We start from the raw sequence: 15,035 nt of genomic DNA, 5'->3' as shown, positions 1-15,035 counted from the left end.
CTCCTACCCTCCACTCATCCGATACAGGCCCCCCACCCCTTTACTCACCTTCTGCTGAAGTCCCCTTCCAATCAGAACCTTTGACACGTCCAGTGCCGGCTCCCCAGTAATGGTGACTCTTGGGCCCGGCTGGCACGGCTCAGTGGTTGAGCGTCGACCTAGGAACCAGGAGGTCACAGTTCGATTCCCAGTCAGGGCACATGCCCGGGCTGCGGGCTCCCTCCAGACCTGCTCTTACTGCACTTGGCTCATTGCTTCACCACCACCACTGAGCTCTGACCTCCTGCAGGCCGACCTTGCCCAGTGGGCAGAGAGGCAGGGAGCAGGGAGCTCGCATGCAGGGGTCAGACCGTCCAGGTGACAGGGAGTACTGGCAGGGGAGAGCGTGGAGTCGGACACCTTCCTATGCGGGGACTCCCAGAGAAGGTGACATGAGGGGGGGACAGGCACTGGATGGATGAGTGGGGAGCAGCCTTACTTTGGGTCACAGCTCACACTGGACAGGAAAGGCACAGATCCTGGCGGTTCCCACTGAAGGGAGGGGACCGTGTGGGCTTTGAACAGAGCTGAGATGTCCCTGCCTTAACCGGTTCTCTGCCTTAATGGCTCTAAATGAAGGCTCACGGGGCTGCCCGGTGGGGAAACAGGAGAGCAGGGGAGGGGTGAGCATGAGGCTGGTGGGGGAGACTGGCTCAGGGGAGAGGTCCTGGGGGCCTGGACCTGGGCGGTGGGGATGGGTGTGGGTGTGGGAGTGGGGCAGTCAGACTCTGGGAAGATTTGGGAGACTTTCACCCCAGGGACTGCTGATAGAGTGACTGGTATAGGTAGAGGGAGGAGGAGGTGAGAGTGGAGGGGCAGAGGATGGAGGGTGGGTAGCTGGAGGCAGAGCTGAGATTAGATAAAGCGGAGACCATCCCCTAAGATGGCCACCGGTCATGGCTGTCCTTTCGGGCTATTTTTGAGCGACTCTGTTGTGGTCACCACGCCAGCTGCCCCCAGGAGCCAGGAGGCCACGCTGGCCTTGAACTTGGAAGGGCTGGGCTGGTGTTGAAAGGGGCTCTGTCCTCCGCGGGGCCTCGGCCCCAGAAGGGCACACAAGGGACTTTGTTCTCCAGCCGGGGCCCAGGAAGACCCCCCTTCAGCCGGGGCCCACGGGCTGTCTGGCAGGACAGGGCGCGTCTCTCAGGACCAAGTGCAGGCCAGTGGGCCTCCCAGAGTCACCGCTGGAGGTCGGCCTGCCCGCCCCTTCCCCAGAGCCCCGCGTGGAGGCCGAGCCTGTCTGACTCTCCACACAGACTCACAGCCCGTCCGCGGGTGAGGGACCAGGACAAGACATGGCACAGAACACGTGCGTGGATGGCTCAGAGAGCCCGCAGAAAGAGGTCAGGGGCGCCCCACACCCCCCGCCACCCTCCCCCACACCCCCCGCCACCCTCCCCCACCCCTGCACCCTCCAAGCAGGCCGGGGGGGGGGCGGTGGGAGTCAGGGTTTCATTTCTCTCTCTTTCTCCTACACCTCTTTTACTTCCCAATTGTCAGTATTTCTAATTTTTCTTCAAGGAACATGCTCACTTTGCAATAAATGCAGAGCTAAAAATCAGCAGGCGGGCCCACTCATCACACCTGAATCCCAGGTCACCAGCACCTGCTGCCCCCGGCCACACATGGTTCCATCAGTTCTGCTCAGAAATGTCACAGCTGCCATTTTCAGGGCCCTGGGTCCCCAGAACCCTGGCCCACAGCCCACACTGGACCAAATGCAGGTCACGTCCTCTCTTAGTCATCTCTGATGACTCCCACTGCTAGGGACAGTCCCAAACTCCGCCTGGGCACCGAGGTCCAGCTGGGCCTACTTGCCCCCCTCTCTTCGTTTCTCCCCCCTGCCCCCCGGCAATAGTTGGCTGAAGAATGTATGGGTGCTCTTCAAGAGGGCTTCCTTACACTTTGCGGTTTGGCAAAATAAGTTCGTCTGCCCTAGCCGGTTCGACTCAGTGGCTGGAGCATTGGCCTGCAGACTGAGGGGTCCCGGGTTTGATTCTGATCAAGGGCACATGCAGGGTTGCAGGTTCCATCACCAGTAGGGGGCGTGCAGGAGACAGCCAATCAATGATTCTCTCTCATCATTGATGTTTCTATCTCTCCCTCTCCCTTCCTCTCTGAAATCAATAAAAACATATAAAAAATAAAGTAAGTTCATCCTTCAAAGCCTGATTTGCATGTCACTTCTTCCAGGAAGCCTCCCCTGACTGCCTGGAAGAAAAAGAATCCTCCCATTGAGGTGCGATGGAAGATGGTAGATGTAGGAGTCCAACAGCCATGTTTGGGCCCTGCCCCACCATTTCACCTGGCATTCCATGCGTGAGGGTGGGTAGGGGTGGTGAGCACACGGAACTGCCCTCTCCAACATGCCGCATACATGGGGCAGACGGCGGACGATACCCGATTGAGAGGCCTGGGGAGTTATTCAATGAGACCATGGGGGGTGCTCCCTGGCCACTGTGGGAGATGGAGGCGGCGGCGCTAGGTGAGGGGTCAGCATGAGAATGTTCAGGTGAGACCTTGGGGCCGGGGTAAAGCAAGAGGAAGGGGGGGAGGGGGAACTAGGAACTGTCCTGGGTGGGAAGAAGTGTCTGTGGATAAAGTGGGTCCTTGGGGAGAAACACAGGAAGGGCCCAAGGCATGTCCTCAGAGGGTGTCTGCCATGCCTGGGGCTCCAGGTCTGGCCTGTGGAAGTTCAGGACCCTCCCAGGAGAGGATCTGGGGAAAGATGGGGCGTTCGTTTTATGCACGTCCAGTGGGGTGTCTGGGCCTGTGAGCAGTTCAAGCGGGCTGAGAAGAACAGGCTGATTAATCAGAGAAGTCAGAGCAATAAATGTAAAGGCGTTTATATTAAAACAAAAGGGAGAAGGAATAGACACAGCTCCTCGGCCCCTGCTTGCTGCTGCCATTGGTCACCCCCACGTGGTTACATCTGCCCTGCCCGCCATGGGTCACCCCCACGTGGTTACATCTGCCCCGCCCGCCATGGGTCACTCCCAGCATGGTTACATCTGCCCCGTCCGCCATGGGTCACCCCCGCGTGGTTACATCTGCCCCGTCCGCCATGGGTCACCCCCGCGTGGTTACATCTGCCCCGTCCGCCATGGGTCACCCCCGCGTGGTTACATCTGCCCCGTCCGCCATGGGTCACCCCCACGTGGTTACATCTGCCCTGCCCGCCATGGGTCACCCCCGCGTGGTTACATCTGCTCCGTCCGCCATGGGTCACCCCCCGCATGATTACATCTGCTCCGTCCGCCATGGGTCACCCCCACGTGGTTACATCTGCCCCGTCCGCCATGGGTCACCCCCACGTGGTTACATCTGCCCTGTCCGCCATGGGTCACCCCCACGTGGTTACATCTGCCCTGTCCGCCATGGGTCACCCCCACGTGGTTACATCTGCCCCGTCCGCCATGGGTCACCCCCAGCATGGTTACATCTGCCCCGTCCGCCATGGGTCACCCCCACGTGGTTACATCTGCCCTGTCCGCCATGGGTCACCCCCACGTGGTTACATCTGCCCTGTCCGCCATGGGTCACCCCCCACGTGGTTACATCTGCCCCGCCCGCCATGGGTCACCCCCAGCATGGTTACATCTGCTCCGTCCACCATGGGTCACCCCCGCGTGGTTACATCTGCTCCGTCCGCCATGGGTCACCCCCCGCATGGTTACATCTGCCAGGCTCTGTGCCCTAGGAGCTCACATTCACCGGGGTCATAGGGGCTGGGGTTTCGGCACATCTTTTTGGGCAGACGCCACGCAACCTCCCACTAAACGTACCTGCGAGGGCTGAGCCCGGGGGTGGGGAGACCTCACCCATTAGTGGTCCACTAGTTCTCTCCTGCTGCGGACAAAGCTGCCCCCTTACACCACCTGTGGTCCCCTTCCCCGTCCGTCCGCACAGCCCCTGGGCTGGTGCTCCTGGCTCTGAGGCGTCAGGAGGTTGTCCCTGGGCATGTCACCCAGGGTGAACCGGGTGCAGGGTTCCAGGTGACTCACGCTGGGGGCTGGCAGGTTGGGGCTGGTGGTTGGTGGGAGGCCTCCTGGCCTCCCTGAGCCTCGGGCTGGCCCAGGTCTGCCTTCTGGCTGGGTTTCCGCCCACAAGGGCGGTGAGCTCAGCTCTCACTCTCCTGCAGCCTCTGGGGAGAGGAGCAGGCCGCCTCCTGTCCCCGGGGAGCATTCCTGGCGGATTCCACAGGCGGTCTGTGCAGGCTCGGGGTTTCCAGACATACCTGTGGCCAGGCAGCGCTCCTTCTTCGGAACGGAACAGTGAAAACACCTGGGAGACCGTTCTGCTTTCCTCCCAGGTGCGAAAACCACAAAACCGCCCAGCAGGTGCGGCTCCGTGATTGACGTGAACCAGGTGGTCACGGTTTGATTCCCGGTCAGGGCGAATGTCGGGGTTGCGGGCTCCATCCCCCCATGGGGGACATGCAGGAGGCAGCCGATCAATGTTTCTCATCGTTGATATTTCTATCTCCCTCCCCCTTTCTCTCTGAAATCAATAAAGATATCTTTTAAAAAAACAAACCAACCATGAAACCTTCTAAACTTGGTGCCTCAAAGGGAGACAAGCAGATTCCTTGTCAGGAAACCATGACAAGGCACAGATGTAAGGCTGCCCAGAGGACACTTGATGCCCCCCCACCCCCAGGGGGCGGCGTCTGTGCTAAAGTTCCAGGTTTCTAATCTGAAGGTCTGAGGCCAGGCCTGACCTCAGCCCTGGGGGCCAGCCTGCCTCCTGGACGCCCAGAGGTGCCCCAGAGACCCACCAAGACCCACCGCCTCAGGGCCGAGGGGCGGGGCGTGGGGTCCTCCCGGGCTCCCTGAGGGGCCACCCATCACTGTGCTCAGTCACGCAGATGTCACGTAGCGGGAGTGGTGGGGGTGGACGGGAACTCTGCCGCCCTGGAAGCTCTTCTGTGAGGCTGAAACTGTTTCAAAGTAAAAAGTTTTTAAAAAAAATCTTTTGCGCTGGCCGGTAGCTCTGTTGTTTGGAGCATCGACCCACACACCAAAAGATTTCGGGTTCGATTCCTGGTCAGGGCACATACCAAGGTTTGGGGTTCGATCCCAGGTTGAGGGCACATACTGGAGGCAACCAATCAATGTTTCTCTCTCTCTCTCTCTCTCTCTCTCCCCCCTCCCCCTCCCCCTTACTCTCTCTAAAATTAATAAAAACAAGCACACATATCCTTGGGTGAGGATTTAAAAGCTCAAACAGCCCATGTTTAGGGAAACGATCTCTTCTGAGTTAACTTGTTCCTGCTCAATGGGGACAGTGATGCTGACGTGAAGCCCTGGCTCATCCGAGGACTGAGGCCGTTTCAGATTCCGCATTTGAAAGGGCTGTGAGCCATAACTCCGCCAATTGGATCTGAGGACATTTCCTGCTCCCTGGCGTTTCATAACAATTAGGTGATTCTTCTTCAGCACTGAAGTCCCTGCCACCAGGAGTAACTTTTTTCTCTGGCGTCAGGAATGTCCTTCAAGGAGCACAATGCCTCCAAGGGCCCTACATGTCACCGTCAATGCTTTCCAGGGGTCCTCAAACTTTTTAAACGGGGCCAGTTCACTGTCCCTCAGACCGTTGGAGGGCCGGACTATAGTTTAAAAAAAAAAAACTATGAACAAATTCCTATGCACACTGCACATATCTTATTTTGAAGTAAAAAAACAAAACGGGAACAAATACAATATTTGTATTTGCATGTGGCCCGCGGGCCGTAGTTTGAGGACCCCTGCTTTAAATCAATGGGGTCTTTGTATTTTGGCAAAACATGCTTCTCGATTCCCTGTTTCTCAAAGACACACCATCTCTCCAAATCCAACTCTCTTGGGCCTGGCCACACCCAGGCGGTCTGAGGGGCCACTGGCCATCTGATGGTGTCAGTGCCTGCAGTGCAGGGAGCCTCGAGGGCCCTCGGGCTCAGTGCAAGATGTGGACATGATGTGGGGCGGCCTGTGGAGAGAGTCAGGGGAGGCGCTAACAAGGAGGAACCTGCTGTGAGCCCACAGGCTCTCGGAAACGGTATCTCACACCATGTTTAACCACATCGTCCTTAGAGAAAGCTAGCGAGCCCGGCGTTACTGCCTGCATTTCACAGATGGAGACAACGAGGCCCGAGGCCCTCTCCCTGGCCTGGAGCCCCTCAGAGAGGTTATACGCGTCATACACGTATGGACACATAACACGTTTAAATGAGACCAAAACGTGGTCCACACGCCTCAGTTTAAAACCATGGTCGGCAAACTGCGGCTCGCGAGCCACACGCGGCTCTTTGGCCCTTGAGTGTGGCTCTTCCTAAGCCTTAGGAGTACCCTAATTAAGTTAATAACAATGTACCTACCTATATAGTTTAAGTTTAAAAAATTTGGCTCTCAAAAGAAATTTCAGTCGTTGTACTGTTGATATTTGGCTCCGTTGACCAATGAGTTTGCCGACCACTGGTTCAAAACATAACTATGTCCGGTGTAAGCACATTTACGGACGACACCTTGGACACGGATCCCGTGGCCACTTCGTTCTGAGTTTAGGAAAAGTTCCCGGGGCTGACGTGCAGACAGAAGTATGCGGTGTGGTCCCCTCTGGACCGTGTGGTGGCGCCCAGCCCTTTCCCTGCATTTTGCCCAAATATCTTGGGATAAGAGGTCGAGCCGATAGCGGGAGATGGTTGTCTCTGCAAGTGGGTTTGGAACAACACAGCCCTCTGAAGAGCAGAGTCTTATCTTCAGAAGGGCCAGGGCGGGTCCTGTGTCCGATAGAATGTAAAAGATCAACACAGAGGCCCGGCCGGCCGGCAGCCCAGGATGTGTCTGGAATTTGTCTTTGATTTTTTTAAAATAACCCACAAGTAGGTGTTAACGTCTGATTTTTAAAAGAAACTCCGGTATTTATTTCTTAATGTTGTATTTGTACAAAAGCCACCCGAGAATGTCAAGGACCATAAGGATATCAGATTAAAAAAGCAGTGCAATTCTCATGAATATCATTAGAGAATTTACCTGTACACTTTGCCCTGAACGTTCATGTCATGGACTGAAAGTCTGTGTCCCTCCCCCACACATTCCTATGTTGAATCCTAACCCCCAAGGCGATGGCGTTGGCGGGGAGGGGGGGTTAGGGGGGTTGGGGGGAGGGGTGCTTGGAGAGGCGACTCCAGAATGAGATCAGTGCCCGAAGCAGAGACCAGTGCGCTCCCTGCCCCTTCTCCACAGAGGACTCGTTGAGAGGGTCCTCACCGACCGTGCCAACACCCTGCTCTTGGACTTCCGGTCTCCTGAGCCATAAGCAATAAATTTCTGTTCTTTATAAACCACCCGTGTGTGGTATTTTGTTATAACAGCCCAAACAGAGTGAGATAATTCAGGGGAAGCCATGTTACAGATCTTTATACTATTATAATATCATCTGCACTCCTATAAATTTGTATTAATAAACTAAATAAAAGAGAAGAGTTGTGCGTGTTACAAGTCATTTACCAGTGTTTAATGTGTAGGATCAGTTAATGAAACAACCAAACAGAAAATTACTGAAGTGCCAGTCTTTTTATATCACACACACACTTCAAAAGTTGATAAAGACTCCAAATTTGACATCTAAATTGACCATATTATGATTAAGAAAAACACATAGAGTTTAGCAAAAACGGGGGCTGTGGTTCGGCTCTCTTTAAAATATTTTTAAATTAAGTAGACTTCGGTTTTTGGAGCACTTTTAGGTTTACGGAAAAGCTGAGTGGCAAGTGCAAAGTTCCCGGGTGCCCCTGCCCCACGCATTGGCTTCCACTCACTAACATCGGTGCTTTTGTGGGCTACATTGTTGTCACTGAAAGCCATAGCGACACTTTATTTTTTAATTATTTTTTATTTATTTTTAGAGAGAGAGAGAGAGAGAGAGAGAGAAACATCAGCTGCCTCCAGCACACCCCCTACTGGGGATCAGGCCCCACACCCTGCCATGTGCCCTGGCCAGGAATCGAACCGGCAACCTCTCGGTGCATGGGATGACGCTCAACCAATTGAGCCACACCGGCCGGGGCTCAATACATTATTATAATCTAAAACCCATGGTTTACAGTAGGGTTCACTCCGTGTCAAACATTCTGTGGGTTTTGACAAATGGGCAAGGACACGTGTCCACCAATTCGGCTCCTTCTTATTAGGTTAAAAATAAACGGGGCCTCCCCGAGGTGAACGTGTGGCGGCCATCACTTTTCTCATATTGTTCCTTCTGGAAATATTGGCCTTGGAACGAAACGTTTTAATCCGTAGCCACTGTTCTGCGTTTCGGCGAAGACCCAGGAGCCTGTTATCTTATCTATTTCTCGGCGTGCTGCCAACTTCCAGACGCGTAGCTCAGAAGCTGGGCTTCTTTCTTCTGCGTGTAAGCTTACACTCAGCACAGAATCTTTGATTCAAAGCACAGCTCAGTTTCATGGGAATGTTTTCGTTTTACTCGTTGCGATTCGTATGGAAGCTGGTGAAACTTATAATCTCTTCCTTTATAAATATTCAGCCACTCCTTTGCCCATTTGTTCACTCAGTTATCCGTGTTTCTGTCAGGAGTCCATCAGTCTCTCAAACGGAGGTTTCAAGGTCATCTCTTCCTCCTAGAAATCACCCGCTGTGTTGAAACAAACTGAAGTCCAGATGAGCTCATTGCACTTCTCAGACCCCAGTCAATGCCGCCCCCCCCCCCCCCCCGCCCCGCCCCGCCCACCGCCCTTGGTTTCAGAGGCCCCAGGACAAAGGAGGGGGAGGAGGAGGGACGGGAAGGGAGAGGCCCACAATCGGAGTTGCCTTCATGGCAGGGACTGTGTGCTCAGTTGTCCTCGGAAATTTAATTTTACCTCTTCAAAGCTGACATTTTGTACGGTTGTGAATACCAAAATTATAAAATGTGCAAACTCATGTAAGTGCAAATTCCCACATTGTAATTGACGATATTTCCCCCGACGGTCACATGCTCTGTGACACGCTGTGCACCGTATTCACACAGAAATTCCCTCAGCCCTCCGCTCCCAGTGCACCTGAGGCTGACACGGAAAACATCGCTGTCACAGGAAGGTTTCTTTCCTCTTAACCTGGAGCGGAGGGCAGATGCTTCTGCTGTCCGAGGACTCCTGCGAATGACACCTGGCCGCCCCTCACCCAGCATTGCCCCAGAGCACAGCCACTAGATCAGTGGTTCTCAACCTTGGCTGCACATTAGAATCACCGGGGAATCTTTTTAAAATCCTGATTTCTGGGCCTCGTCCTCCAGAAATTCTGTTTCTTTGTAACTAATGTTGTGGCCCTACCCCATAACAAAGAAACAGAATTTCTGGAGGATGAGGCCCGGAAATCAGGATTTTAAAAAGATTCCCAGGTGATTCTAATGTGCAGCCAAGGTTGAGAACCACTGCACTAGACGCTAAGGTTTGCCCGGGGACCCTTAACCTGCCAGCAGCACAGGTGAGGGGTAGGTTTGGTCACATTCACCCCACCTCTTTTTTTCTTTTTCTTCTTTTAATCCTTACTCAAGGGCATTTTTTTCCATTGATTTTTAGAGAGAGTGGAAAGGAGAGGGAGAGACAGAGAGAAACACCGATGTGAGAGAGACACATGGATTGGTTGCCTCCTGCATGCCCCGGACCAGGGAGAGGAGCCTGCAACTGAGGTGTGTGCCCTTGACCAGAATCCAACCTGGGACCCTTCAGCCTGCAGGCCAATGCTCTATCCACTGAGCCAAACCAGCTAGGCCAGTGGTCGGCAAACTGCGGCCCCTTGAGTGTGGCTCTTCCACAAAATACCACGTGCGGGCGCGCACGTACAGTGCGATTGAAATTTCGTGGCCACATTCAAGGGGCCAAAGAGCCTCATGTGGCTCTCGAGCTGCAGTTTGCCGACCACTGAGCTAGGGCCACCCCACCTCTTGACCTGCCCCAGAGACTTGGCACATTTAATATTTGGGGAGGGAAGGAGAGGCATTTGAAGATGCCAGTGCAGGCGGGGTCCTTGGGAGCTTATACTGGGATCCCCCAAACCTCCCAGTGCTGTTGACATCCGACTGGTTCTCAGCTCACACCTAAGATCAGAGTGCACACCCCAGCGAGCCGCCTGGAGCACACGCACACGTGTGCACACACAGCGGCACCCGCTTCGAGCTGGCTGTACCATATTCACGCGGCGCATCGGCAAACAGCCTCTCCCTCTTCCCGCTTTAAGCACAGTTTGTTTTTTATCACCAGCAGATGTGTGTTTTATTCAACTTTCTATTTATGCCTTCTTGGAGGTTTCTTAACAGCAAGCACAGCAGGAATTTAGTTGTGTACACAGGAAATCCAAAAGAATCTGCAGATAAACAGATTTTACACTTTAAGTAGGTGAACTGTGTGGCTCATAAAGTATATCCCAATAAAGCTATAACTTTTAAAAAGTGAACTTAGCAGGGACACTGGAGACACAATAATATACAAAAGTCAATTGTATTTACCTAGACCTGCAACAAATAATTAGACAATAAGAATTTTAAAATGACAGCAGTTTCGGTAGCCTCAAAAGTCTCAGCTGCCCAGTAAGTAATAAATTTAACAGGATTCTGACCACTACACAGTGTTTATTAGGGTGGATTAAAGAAGACCTAATTAAATGCAGGGAGATGACATATTGTGGATTAAAAGACAAACATTATAAAGACATAAAAACGTATCTGTCGATTTAAGGCAATCCCAGCAAGTGTATGTGTGTGTGTGGGGGGGGAGGGGGCGTGTGTGTGCATGTGTGTGTGTGCATGTGTGTGTGTGCGTGTGCGCGCATATGCCATGGGGAAATTGCCCAGCTGATTGTAAAGTTCATGTAGGATGCATAAAGGAAGAGGAAAAGCTGAGACAGTCTTCCACTGTGGGACAAGGGCAGGAGGCCCAGGTGAGGCCAAGGGACAAAACTGGCAGGAGCACGCATCTCAGGGCAGCTCTGCTCTCGGGCCTTTCAAACTTAGGGAAAAACCCAGCGTGGCTGGCGCAGGGGTTGAGCATCGACCTATGAACCAGGAGGTCACGGTTCAATTCCCAGTCCAGGCACATGCCCAGGTTGTGGGTTCGAGCCCCAGTGTGGGGCATGTAGGAGGCAACCAATCGATGATTCTCTCTCATCATTGATGTTTCTATTTCTCCCTCTCCCTTCCTCTCCGAAATCAATCAAAATATATTTTTTAAAAAAACAAAAAAATAAAACTTCGAGGAAAGCTTTGCTGCTGAAAAAAAAAAAAAGAAACCCAGCAAACTTCTCCGGGTGAAGGTTAAAGACCTCTAGCCTGAGGCTGGGTGTGCATTCAGCTGGGCTCAGGGCCAGCTCCCCGCCTCCTGCCTCCCGGCCCACAGCACGGCTGGAGGGACAGGGCTGGAGACACAAAGGGGATCCCTATTCTCTTCCCTGGACCAGGGGCCTAAGCGGGAGGCCTGTGTGTGGCCTTGACAAGCCAGTGACCCCCCAACCCCGCCCCACAGGTGCCTGGAAAGAAGGGTTCAGATGAGCGGGTGTGGCCCACCCTTCCTGTGGGGGAGGAGGGCTCATCGACCCCTCCCAGGAGGACTTCCTTCCTCCCACACAGGTGACCTGGGGGCGAAGCCTGGAAAGTCTGACCAGCTCCAATGCCGACCTCTTTCCATCCATTGGGAGGCCCATGCCTGGTCCCGCTCACAGCATCTGGGACCTATTTCCTGCTGGTCCCAGACTGCACACCCTGGGCCGGGGCCAGCTGGCTGGTCTGGAAGCCCCTCGCCATCAGCCCACACAGAAACCCCCAAGGCCAGGTACTGCTTTCTCCCCAAAGTGGCCACCACCTTGCTGGGGCCACAAACACTGGGGAGCCAAAGCAGAAGGGGCTGTTGTAGGGGAGATGCCAGAAACGAACACACCAGAACCTCGTGCTCACATGGGGCCTCGTGGGAGAAGAGGCCGGCCCCTGAGACTGGACAGCCGTCCAGACCCTGCACGATGGTCCCGCTGTCCTGCTCTCTGTCCCCCCGGGACTCCTCCTGCCAATCGGCCCCTCTCCCCAGCCTCTGGCTCTCGGCTCCACAGCTCTGCCCTAATGCCGGGTAGACCGCCACCTCACCACAGGCAGCATCGCAGCAGCGTCAGAGCCTCTGCGTCAGCATCAGGCTCCTGCCGTGGGGCCTGTCTGCAGACCTGTAGGTGGGTGACTCACAGCCAGGGTGCCCCAAGGGAAAGCCGCCCCCAGGAGGGGTGAGTGAGGGCAACACCCGGGAGGGGGGGGGGCACTTGCCTGGCCCCCTGAGTTCTCCCAGTTGGTGCTGTTTCTTCACTTTGTAACCTTTATATGTAGAGTTGGGCAGTTTACACACACAAGCACATGCACATGTACCTGACTTTTTTTGAAAAACACAAGTTACCAAAACTAACAAAAATTAATATGAAATATGAATAGCTCTATGTCTAGTTTGAAAAATTGAATTCACCATCAAAACTCTTTCTAGAAATAAAAAGCCTGGATGGTTTTACTACTGAGTTGTATCAAAGACGTAGGAAAGAAATATTACCAATCTGACACAAACTCATTCAGAAGACAAAGAGGTAACAATCCCCAACTCATTCTGTGAGGCTGGCGTAACTCTGATACAACTGACCAATGACAGTGCAACAAAAGGAATTTAGACAGTAGTACTACATGAGCATGGACACGAAACACCTAACAAAGTGTTAACCAATCAAATTCAACAATATATAAAAAGGGTAAGTTATATCATGTGACCAAGCACTGCTTAGCTCCAAAATGAAAGATCCTATATAATAAAACCCTAATATGCAAGTGGACCGAACAGTGGAAAGACCGGTTGCTATGATGCACACTGACCACCAGGGGCAGATGCTCAATGCAGGAACTGTCCCCTGGTGGTAAGGAGCCCAGCAGGCAGGCGGTAAGGAGCGAGGGGTCCCTGACTGTGAAAGCCCCGGACTGCAAGAGGGCCTAAGCAGGTAGGTGGACATCCCCCGAGGGGTCCTGGACTGCCAGAGGGCACAGGCCAGACTGAGGGATCCCCCCCCCGCCCCCGTGCACAGTTCTCATGCACCAGGCCACTAGTTTATTTAATATTTGATCAATCAGTACAATTCACCATATTAGCAGAATAAAGGAATAAAACGTACAATCACTTCAATAAATGCAGAAAAGTCATTCAACAAAAATTCAGCACCCATTTATGATACAGACTAAGAATAAAATGAGAATTCATCTTCTGACATGGGCCATCCACAAACCGTCTACAGCCAAAATCACATTTCATGATGAAATAAGGTGCGTTTGTTTACCCCCTATGTTTGGGAATGAGGTAGGCCATCTGCTCGATCCGCATCTGTTCAACACAGTGCTAGGGACTGTGGTCAATGCAATAAGGCAAGACTAGGAAACCAGAGGCATACAAGGTGCAGCGTGCCTGGTGCTAAGAGGCACCTCTCACCAGACCTGCCCTCTCTTCTCAGCTCTGGGTTGGGGATGCTGAGATTGCAAACATTTCTACTTTGTAAACACTCTGCATGTTTACACTCTCTGGTGGGTGCTAGAGGAGACTGTTGTGGTCCAAAGGGACAGAAGGACCAGGTGATTGAAGGGGATGTGGTGCTTACATTTAGTGTGTATTCCTGGCCAGCACCCTCGACAGGAGGGAACAATAGCTCTTTCTGTGGCTTACACCTACCTTGGCCTTCAATTTTGTCAACAGCTGAATGTGAACGGTCAGTTAGATGATTGCATTATATCACTTGACAGTTGTACAAGGATTTGTAGGAGAATGTCTGTGCCCCTAGGACAGTGATGGCGAACCTATGACACGCGTGTCAGAGGTGACACGCGAACTCATTTTTTTGGTTGATTTTTCTTTGTTAAATGGCATTTAAATAGATAAAATAAATATCAAAATATAAATCTTTGTTTTACTACGGTTGCAAATATCAAAAAATTTCTATATGTGACACGGCACCAGAGTTAAGTTAGGGTTTTTCAAAATGCTGACACGCTGAGCTCAAAAGGTTCGCCATCACTGCCCTAGGAGATGCACCCCAAAGCATTTAGGGGTAAAGGGACAGGATGTCTGCCCCCTACTTTCCACTAATTCTAAAAACACTTCAGAGACAGGGAGAGGAAGAGAGATGAAAGAAATGGCCCAAAATGTAGAAAATCAGTAAGTCAGAGTAAAGGCGATCCAGAAAGTTCCCTCTCTACTCTTGTAACTTTTCATTCATTTACTTTGTTTGAAATTATCGCAAAATAAAACACTAAACACATGTAAGAACAGTTAAGTCAGGAATAAAACAGCTGTTTGTTTCAAAGGGGAACGGCCATATGTTCGTAACCACAACAGGGAGGCTCTGACTCCAAGTTCGTGAAGCTGTTTTGCCGTCAAACGTGCCGATGCTGCACATTTCAAAGCCGACCTTCGCCCCCCGCAGTTGCATTTTTTCCAGTCAGATGTTCTCACGGGACAAGAATGTTTAGTTTTCACTTTGCTCCCACTGTTAGTGAGGCTTCCTGGCGAGCATGCGTGCACACCCACCACCCGTGTCTGCACACGGAATTAAGATCCCTCACTGGCTGCAGGCACAGGCTGGGCTTGGCACGGGGCACGGGCTTATCATGGGGGGGATGGATGAGCTCTGGAGCCTCTTGGCACCTCTGGGCTGCTGGGTGGAGAGGCCTCTCAGACACAGAAGGAGTGGTCCAGCTCACCTGGTGCTGTGGTTCTCAAGCTTTGCCATCTGGTGTGTACACGGCAGCACTGGTGTAAATGACGGTCAAGGTGTAAGTCACAGAAAGAGCCAGTTCCAGCTGAGGGGGAGCTGGCCTGAGCTCCTCATGGTTCCGGGACCCCCGCGTCTGAGCCTGGCTCCTAGGGGCAGCTGTGGATCAGTCCAGGGCTCCAGAAGGTTTAGCAGCGCGGAGTGATGTCGCCTTTGCCCAGGGCAACTGACCAATGCAGCCCCATGGGCGAG

The sequence above is a fragment of the Myotis yumanensis genome, unplaced genomic scaffold (assembly GCF_028538775.1).
Source record: "Myotis yumanensis isolate MYYU_CA2020_CCGP unplaced genomic scaffold, mMyoYum1.0.hap1 SCAF_2, whole genome shotgun sequence".
NCBI lineage: Eukaryota > Metazoa > Chordata > Mammalia > Chiroptera > Vespertilionidae > Myotis > Myotis yumanensis.
This window is presented reverse-complemented; position numbering follows the sequence as displayed.